Below are 10,214 nucleotides of genomic sequence, written 5' to 3' on the forward strand. Positions count from 1 at the left end.
TGAGAGAGGGAGAAAGAAAGAGAGAAAGAAAGAAAGAACTAACAGGGGGCGTGGCCAGCCGGTGAACCTCAGACTGCCATTGGCCGGTTGATGGTAACAGTCTCAGTCAAATGTGTCTCTATTGTCATCCCCAAAAATACCCCCCCGATTATCCTCATCAATGGCACAAACACACACACACACACACACACACACAGACCTTGCACTTGTATCGTAATGAGGGCAGTCATTGGCATAATGCATTCTCTAGAAACTTACCCTAAATCTTTACCATCACAAGACAGAAACCTAATTCTATCCCCCAACCCATAGTCGCCCTAACAAGTCATAACCCTCACAAAAACATGTCTCTTTCTTAGGTGAGAAAATGTCCTCACTTCGTTACCTGTCATCCAAAGATATGGGCTCCTCCCGTCGATGACACACACACACACACACACACACACAGAGGGGGCTAAAAACATATCCTAGTTTGCGCATGAATGTGACGCGCCAGGAAAGGCAGCCCTCCCCCCCAGATGTGTCAACTTCCTTCTCACGCACCCTCCCAGGTGGGCACGAGGTGCAGCCGTCCCCTCACAGCCTCCACCGGGCATCGGTACCGAAAGGAGCAAAACATCGCTTACTGGGAGGGAGCGCGCCGACGCACGTGTTTACTGTTCGCCGCTCTCTAGACCAAAAATGACCCCCACCCTCCTCGTCTTCCGCCACATCCTCCTCCTTCCGTGTTGCCCGCCGCCGCCCGCGTGCACACCTTCTCTCCAGTGGACACCTCGCGACATCTCGCGTACCTCACATGCCCCGGAGCTTTTCTCGTGCGTCACGGATGGAAGCGACCTGTTACCACAGGATGGTGATGGTGGCAGCGGCGCCGAGGAGGAGGAATGGTGCTGAAGGACGAAAGAAAGGAAATAGCGGGGAAGAGTCAATGAGAGGCTGTCATTCGGTTCCGGTCCAGAGCACTCGTAGCCGGGGCGGAGGAGGACAGCACCGGCACCACAGACAAGGTATGAGGGAGTGGATGGCAGACAGGAGATATAAAGGAGTATGTGGTATTAAAAGAAACGGGCGGGATGGAGGGGAGACAGGACAGGAGAGATGGAAACAAAAGGGGAGGAGACACCAAAAAAACAACAGATGAGCCAAGCAAAAGGAGAAGAGGAGAGGGAAGAGAGGAGAGGAGAGGGAGGAGAGGAGCAGCAGACAGAGAGAGGAGGGCCGGTGATGTCAGGGAGCTGGGCCGGTGCAGGAGCCGCAGGGGCAGAGGGGCTGTTTGGTCTGGAGGCGAGACAAGGTGACTCCTCTGTCTCTTTCTCTGTCTGTCTTTCCTTCCTGTCTGCCTCACACTCTTTTCATTCTCTCGGTTTATGGCGGGGCTCTTAAAGTCTGAAAGACAAAGATAATCATTTTGCCCCCCTCCTCCTCACACCCCTCACCCGCTCGTCTCTCTACCCCTGAAATGAGTTTATTGCTCCATCAGGACTGAGCTGGTCCTCCTCCCGTGTCCAGCAGCACCGTGCACCATGCACGCATACACACGCGCACAAACCAAGTGCAGCAGACCTCGTTTTGCTTGTTTGCTTCGTGTCGACCTGTTGTGGCATTTTGAACAATGCTCGTTGTACTTGTCTTCATACATTCTAACAAGCAATATCAGTGGAGGAGAAATATCATCACATGTACGTGGATAAATTCATCAATTAATGCATTCATAAGCCCAACACTGCAGAAAGTTCAGCATACACCACAAAACAAGGACCCCCCCACCCACCCACCCACAAACACACTGCAAATAAAAACCTCTAAAATGCGCAATATCTTTACCACTGCATTTAAGTCAAAGAAAAGGATCATAGGCTTAAAATGAGCTTTTTTTGTTTAATGAAAAACTATTTGAGCTTCAAAAAATGTTCGTTGCTAATAGTACATATAACGTGTATTTAATTGGCTGAAATCGTTTATCGTTAATGTGTAGATTTGTGTACATGTCGTTGTGTTAACGTCACAGCTGTTTTGTGTCTTTCTTTCTTTTTTTGATGTTCCAGTGACACTGGTAGTAGTCTCTACAAATAATAACACGATTAAAACCACAACTACCACGATCATCATATCAAGAATAATAAATCAACACACTAAATATCTTTATCTGTGCGACTGGATGGTGAATTGTTTTTGTCGGCCTCTCTCTCTTTCTTTAAAAAAACATGGCTTATAGAAACACGTGGGAATTCCCTGGGATCTTCCATATAAACAGATCGGAAGTGAGAATATCAAGGTTTGAAATATTTTTAAGATGTTATTTGTTGTTCTTGTTCTCTGTCCATTCTGAAATATGTAGATATTGAAACAAGCCCAGTTTGTTGTTTCACGTCTTCAGCTAGAAAAAAAAAACCTAAAGAAATAAAATAAAACGTTTGTATAAAAGTGTGTAAAAAAGTAACAGATTCAGAATCAGAATTATTTTATTTGCCAAGTTTGCACATACAGGAAATTGCTTTGGTGTCGTTCGTTGGTGCACTCAACATAAACAACAATATAAAAACAACAATATAGCGTAAAATATATACAGTACCAGAGTTATGGGCACGTGCGTGCTAAGGTGCAGAGATTGGTGATAGTGCCAACAATATACAGCATATTGCTACGTTTCAGTGTTAACAACCAGCGAGGCTACTCTTTCCTGCACCGATGTAACTATCATCATTTATATTATTATTTGTATTATTATTATTATTGTTGTTGTTGCTATTATTGTTACTAGTAGTAGTATTACTAGTGGTAGTAGTGTTGTTGCCTCCCCCCACCACCATTAAATAATAAGGGATAAGGTAATTTAAGTATTATATATATTACATATAATAATAATAATAATAATAAAACATTTAATGTAAAGAAAATTACCATTCCCACCACTTCCTGCGAAGTCTGAAGTGCAGAGCTTTCTTAAAACAGGGAAGTCAATTGCGTTTCAGAATTGATGATGTCCTTGTTCTTGTTCTTCTTTTTTAAGTCCCTGCTCTCTGTTGGTCGTTAAAGATGAGTCATGATAAAATGTGACCACTGTCTGTCTCCCTCCGACTCTCTCCAGATGAGGCCGCTCGGAGGCGCCCGGTCCCGCCCAGTCCCGCCCGGCCGTCGGCGCCTGGCAACCAGCGGGGCAGACGGAGAGAAGCGCCGTGCAGGCAGCGAGTGTCACACCCTCCGGAGCTGGACGGGACTTCTCCCTCGACATGGAGGCGACCCGAGCCGGCAGTGCAGCCCGGAGAGGCGCTGCAGGCCCGATGGGAGAGGATCCGCTGCTGGACCCGGGGGAAGCAACCAGAGCTTATGGCGCCTGAAAAGACCTGAAGCTGGGAAATAAACACAGAGAGGAGAATGAAGAGGAGGAGGAGGCCGTGACTGAACATACACACACACACACACATCTCATGAAACATGACAAACACACTCACACTGTTTTATTTTCTATAGATACAAGAGGTGTGAGCGCACTGTAACGGGCCATCACGTGAAATATGAAGAAAAAGAGGTTCACGAGGTGCGGAAGTTATCAACACGTGAACCTCTTCCTCAAACACAAATCTGAAGCACTTTACAGTCACATCTTTTCAATTTTCAATTCCCACCAAAGCAACAGAGACTCAGTGCGCCGGTCTCCATCATCACGGTGAGTTCCGGTCTTTTTCTGTGCGTAACAGCACCAGTTTACAGGTGACGTAAAAAGCCTGATGGCTGTTGATTTGTTTTTTCAGTTCTTTATCGACCATTCATTCAAGTCCAAAGGTATCACCGCACTCATGAACACTCTGCATTTGTCTGCTTGACTTTGATTATTATTTAATGCCCAAATGTTTATTAATAAACTCTGGAGGTTTAATGAATCCATTAGCCTAGTTTTAGCATAAGATGGCTACATTTTGTGACACGGAACCAGATCAGTTTTATGAAGGGGGACGTAAATTGTGGGAAATTATTCACACCTTTTTCCCCTTATTTTTTTAAGGTTCGGTGATTTAAATAATGTGTTAAAAGCAGACAGGGTTGAAGCTCTTTTAGATGATTGAAATACTTATTTCCTTATATTTGTTGAACCAGTACACACACTATTTTCAAATTAACCCTCGGATCAACAATACTACAATATAATTTATCGATATTATCAAATACTTTAAAAGATAAACAAGTACATGTACATTTTAAATGCTAAAACTCATCGACAATGCACCACTTAAATTTATATTGGCAAGATTTTGGCATACAAATATATTAATTGATTCTATCATCCAGTCTAATGGCAAAAAGGAATAACTTAATTTATTATTAATATTAATCCGTTATTTTTTCTTGCATCAGAATCATCATCATTAAATATAGGCTTTTTAAAACTAAAATACTGAATATATAAATGCAGCCAATATATAAAACTCATACTGAAATCAGCTAACAAAACACACACACGATTTAAACTTTGGAATATTTGTAAAATAAATAAACTAAATACCTTGGTATCCTCAGTGTAAATGCTAAGATCTGTTGGCCCACGACACAAGGCTCCAATAAACAGCTTCCATCTCTACCTTAAAAAAATCTTTAAAAGTTACATTAATTATAATAATCTCTGTGGTTCAGAAATATTTATTGTTGTTGTTGCTATCGTATTTTTAAAGCATTCTTGGTGCAGACTGAAATAATCCCAGTCATAATCATGACACATTATAATTATATATATTTAGCTTTATTTAACATTGAGGTCGTCGCCTCCTTTTTTCTCTACGGGTTAAAATCAGCAGTTGTAATTTTCCTTAAAATAAAACACTCATGATCATCAGAAATGAAATACAACTCTGAAATAATTCACCATTAGTGTTATATTTTGTTCTTTTCCAAGAGTTTGTTTTTCACTCATGTAAAACACGCACATGTTGGTGAAGTAGGAGACCGAGGCGTTTGTTGACCTTATTTGCAAACGCAGCAATGAAAACACAACAATACACTAGTCCACACATTGGTGCTGCTGCGGACGCACACTGTTGTCGCCTGAACCAAGTCACACGTTGGTAGTAAGAGTCACATGAAGCCTAATAGTCGTTATACTGCTGGTAAAAATAGCAGTGCCAGCGTTTATATAATTTCCATGCCTGCAGGACTCAGGATGGGTTTTCTGGGTCACTGCAGTCAGTGGTTCTATTGGATCTAATATGTCCTCTGAGAGCTTTCTAATTTCTATTTCTGAGTGTTCACCGGTTCCATTTCCTGCTGACTGGAGTTGAAATGGCGGCAGACACAGATGGGTCGGGACATTTCCTTTGGAGACTGAGAGAGGCAGATTCATGTTGTTGTCAGTATCCAGTTAATGCACAGATATGCAATCAGTGTATTTTCCGAGGAAGAATCAATTATTTTTACCCTGAATTCCTACTATTTTCATAGTTAATTTCTAAAGAATGACAGTATCAGTGGTACTGTCAGTTGCGGTAGTAATTGTGTAAGCATCGGTTGGCCACTAGTGAGATTAGTAGCACTGGTATATTTAATGTTGGAAAACTCTTCTTTGTAGCCCTGAGGTCTGTGTCGTATAAAGCGTGACATAAGTGTCTGAGGAACAAATCCACCATGACACCAGGCTCCAGAAGTAACATCAGTATCAGATGCAGTGATAGAGCTGCAGTAAATGGCTCCTGTAGTCTCCATGTTTCTCTTTATAGACCCACTAAATAACAATTGTCCTGTTCCCTGACTGATGCGGGGCAGGGGTTCAAGGAAATGGCTCCAGAGTGCAGTATCATCTTACAGTGTACGTATTTAATTGGCTCCGATGCGTTTCCAGGGGAATCGTGTGCACACACGCTGTACATGGCATGGTTATAAAACCACGCTGCAGTTGGGAACTTAGATATGGTGCAACAGCAACAGACCTGCGCCTCCTCAACCTGACCATCACCCTGTTTGATTGCCGGCTAAACGTGACACTGAGTCATTATGTCGCATGAGAAGCGACCCTCAGGGCTCCAGTGTGGAGCTTTGATCAGGAACACATGGCTGAACTTCCTCTGCTGCTGCAGTAGGCAGCTGCTGTCCGTTTGTTAGGCGAGGAGAGGAGGAAAAAGAAAAGGACGGTGAGGGAAGCTGTGATTCAGCAGTGAATACAATTAGAGCAAATAAAAAGAGCCGTGTTGGACAGGCAGGAGAAAATGAGAGGAGAGAAACACGGAGGAGATATTGAAGGAGTAATAAAGCAAGGAGGGAGGACAGCCTCGGTTTCTGGGCTGCAGATCTGCAGGCGCCATGTTTGAGAGAGCATGGACTCTGCAGCGCCACACTGTCTCCTGCTTCATATAAGTCCTGTCAGACTTGCTTTCAAGCCTTTCTTTTTCCCGTCTGTCGCTCGCTCCCACCTTCACTTTTACCATGGGGGTAATTCACCGAGTAGTTTATTGGTGGCTGGAGGAAGTGGAGGAGGTGGTTGTATACCAAGGGTGTATATTGCTACGCAGTGTAGTTTTATGGCGGCCTCATTGCCTCTTATTGCCTGTTGGTGGTCAACAAAGGGTGCTCCGAAGAATGTGTGTGCCTCCTGGAAGGTCTGCATCCTTCGTCGTCCCTCCTGTCTGTCTCATGGTCTTTTGATGGTAAACTTGGTCATTTGAATGCACATGTCTGATTCTTATACTATGGGATTGTATAAATATGGCCCCACTTTCAGGACATTCCATGTATCATGTCTTCAGCTATTTGCCTATAATCTAACCTTGTTTTGTTTGGATTTAGGTGCTATAAGGCCGCATATACAAGGGGGATGGGGGTGTTGAGACCCCCCCGATAATCAAACTCGACAATGAATGAATTCAATGAATGAAAAGTGTACTGTTATAGAGCAGGATATCATGGTTGGTTTATGCTTCATTTATTTTGCAGCATTAACAAAGAAAAACTTATTTTCACCACATATCTAGTTTAGCTACTTTGGCTACTAGCTGGTTGGTATTATCTGGCCACTACAAAGTATTCAATGTGATTAATTTGAAAAATGAATCAAGCGGTTATTCATCGGTAAGAAATAACAATCAAAAAGTTCCCCAGAGTATTTCATCCTGTCATTTGACCCCCTAATGTCCATTCCGAAGCTACACCCTTGATATATAATGACGTAAGGAAACGGATATTTTGACGATACAAAGTTCTCTAACACTAAACAGACTTCTTCTTTATTTCTCCCAGGCTCTATCTTCGAGGAAACCATCCACCCGGACATCGCTCCAACGTAAATTAAATTCTCAGCTAACCCACATGCTGGCAGATTTCAGGTCATCCCTGTTTTCGCACAAACATCAACTTGTGTCATCACCTTGCTGCTTCGCATGATAGTGGAACAGCTCAAGAGGTTTTCAAAACTTCCTTTTGCTTCAGGGTCACACAGTTGGATATTCATTAAGCCGAGCAGGAAGCTGGCGCTGACGGGATTGTACTTGTTAGATGTGATTTAGAGCAGTGGTCGGACCTCCCGCTGCTGGATTCAGCTACATGCACTCTAATCATTCGATTATTGCCAGAGGAAGGCAGTGCTGCAAACTCTAATCCAATGCCACGTACAAAATGTTGAGTGTGGTTATGTACTCACGAGTTGGTTACCTGCCATTCGGTTCATAGGGTCTGTCTGTTCTTGTCTCTTGGCATGTACCTCTTACATTGTAATTTCCCCCGTGTTTTGTCTCCATTACACTAATGTGAACTGGATGTGAAGCAGAATGGGAAACACAGATCACTGTATGATTAACTGAAGAGAAGAGAAAAGCAAAACCGAGGAAGGAATAGGCCTTGGTATAGTTATATATATATATTTTCTTTTTTAAGAAACTGGTGCGAAATCAATACTTTTAAGATGACATTGGGTCCTTAATGTTGCAGAGTAATACTTATCTTGAAATAAAGAGAAGATTAACATAATTGAGGTGATACTAGCTAGCTGTAGGCTAACATTACGTGCTGCCAGAATTCTAGTGAGATGCCACCAGAGTTAAGTGTAAAGTTAAGTAAGCAGGGAATCATTTCCACGGCCGATACGAGGCACCGATAGCTGCATTGTGCCTAACTAGAGTGTTCTGTAAAGACATAAACATTTTAAAAAATAAACATTGGCTACACTTCTTAATTCTTCTTAAATTCTTGGGCATGTTAGTTTCCTATCGTTATTATATATATATGCAGACAGAAAGTAAAAAACATTACTGCTGTGGCTTGAAAGTGTCAAAATCAACAGAAAAACTAAAATATTAATATTCACCCGATGCAGGGAGGTTCTAAATAAAAATTCAGCAAATTCCACCGCCTTGGAAACATGGTCAGATGTGTACAGAGAGGAGAAGTAGAAGCAGAGATACTGGAGGGAAATAACAGAAAGTAGAGTTCCTGGTGAGTTCAGATACAAATAGACACAGGCACGCTGCCATACACATGGCTGCTGTCTGTTCCTAACTAGCTCCTAGCTGACGCCAGCATGTGCACTTTGTATGTTGACTGTTGAGAGAGAATAAACGTGGACCACACTGGCTAATCGTACAAAGTGAAAATATGCTTTTTATTGTCAGAGATTTGGTACTTACCTCACAAGAAGCTTTAGTCATTTGTACTACTTGGATTTAAGTGGAATACAGTTTGATGTCGTATTGAGAAGTTAGAGGTGTTCAGCTTTTTTCTTACAACTCATAACATATTACATATTTCAAACGTATCCACTCGAAAATTAACAAAAATAACTGTATTTAGCTTCTTTCTTTATAATCCAGCTCTGATGCAGCTGTGGGAGTCAACACCTAACACTGAGGCTGATTTCAATGAGCCTCATTCACAAAACGTTGTTAAGAAGAAGTTTCTCAAAACCTATTTACACTGTTTTTATGAAGATTCTGACTGACTTGCTTGTACAAATTAATGAGTTATGTGTTTTCTTCAATATTAAAGTTTTTCGATGGGATTTAATTTACTATAGTATGTTCATACATACATACTGTTCATCATTTGTAATCATTTCCTGGTATATATTTTTTTTGTTTACAACTAAAGAACAAATTAACCAAAAAATCTGAGAAGATATAAGTGAATAAAGCAAAATGAGATGAAATAAGGAACAGCACCTTTTGATGATATGCTACATGGTTTCCTGTCAATCTTATTCTAAATTTGGCAAATTTGTACCAGTGTGCCTGAGTCAGACCCTGTCTCTAAAGATGAAATCTCTAAGGGTACCTAAAAGAAAGTTCTCGGTTACAGTTAGTTATAAAAAGTATTATTAATTGCTGGCTATTTATGTTGGGAGGTGTCAGAAATACAACAATTAATTGTATTTGGGATGATCCTTTTCTTATAATGCTTAAAACCTAAAGATAATTCTGTTGACTCTACAGTCAAATGAGTTTCTGTGCTGTCGGTTTGTTTGGTGAGTGTCGCCCGGTGCTACCGTTGATTCTGTGTGACGTGCCAGAAGCAGCTGGAGTGTTTCCACCTTCACAGTGAGCCGAGTCGCTTTGGATTCAGACAGGAGCTGTGTGATGTAGGTAGTTTCAAGTTGTTGGGCTGGATGCTTAAGATCACAGGAACCTGAAACTGCCTGAATCACAGCAGCTGCATGCCAATAGACCGCGGAGAGGAGGAGGCCGAGCCCAGCGAGCACTTCAGCCGACACCACTTCTGTCAGCTGTTTACTCTGCACTTTGTTCAGTAGTCAGGATGCTTTTGTTTTTTTCTAAACGGACAATCTGATGGGTAAAACAAACTGCAGCCTCTTTTGATTTGTTGCGCTATCCAAACGTTACATGTGAATTCAAAACACATGTTCTTTGATGTGACCTTGAAAATGGTTACATGTTAGTTTTCCCATGTGCTGCAGAAGCCTCAATAAATATGGTCTTTGTTTGCAGTGAGGTGCTTCCAAATGTCTTCATGTTTTCATCTCTCCAGCAGCTCTGTGCCTACTGTACATGACATGGATATCTTTTAGAGTGAAAGGTACATTCTTATCTGCATGATCTGTTTTTCTACTTGACGTAAACTTAATAATCAATCATATATAATAATAATCAACAGTGTCCTTACAGAACCAGCATACAGAGTATGCATGCCAGTCTCCACTGGCTAAAAGTTGAAGACAGGATAGCTGCTGCACCTTTTTATCAATATGGCGCCTCTTGCAGTCTAAAACACCAGCAGATCAGTATAGG

General features: G+C 41.9%; 1 long non-coding RNA gene across 2 annotated transcripts; it reads left to right on the plus strand.

Moving 5' to 3' along the window:
• The first annotated feature begins 563 nt into the window (after nt 1–563).
• Nucleotides 564–10,007, plus strand: LOC133970469 (uncharacterized). Of its 2 annotated transcripts, none has more exons than XR_009924308.1 (3): nt 564–1,007; nt 3,089–3,667; nt 7,219–10,007. It is a non-coding gene; the product is annotated as an uncharacterized LOC133970469 (long non-coding RNA). The 2 variants fall into 2 exon arrangements; XR_009924309.1 differs by lacking the exon at nt 564–1,007 and adding an exon at nt 2,168–2,275.
• Nucleotides 10,008–10,214: the final 207 nt, after the last annotated feature.

The sequence above is a fragment of the Platichthys flesus genome, chromosome 16 (assembly GCF_949316205.1).
Source record: "Platichthys flesus chromosome 16, fPlaFle2.1, whole genome shotgun sequence".
Lineage (NCBI taxonomy): Eukaryota > Metazoa > Chordata > Actinopteri > Pleuronectiformes > Pleuronectidae > Platichthys > Platichthys flesus.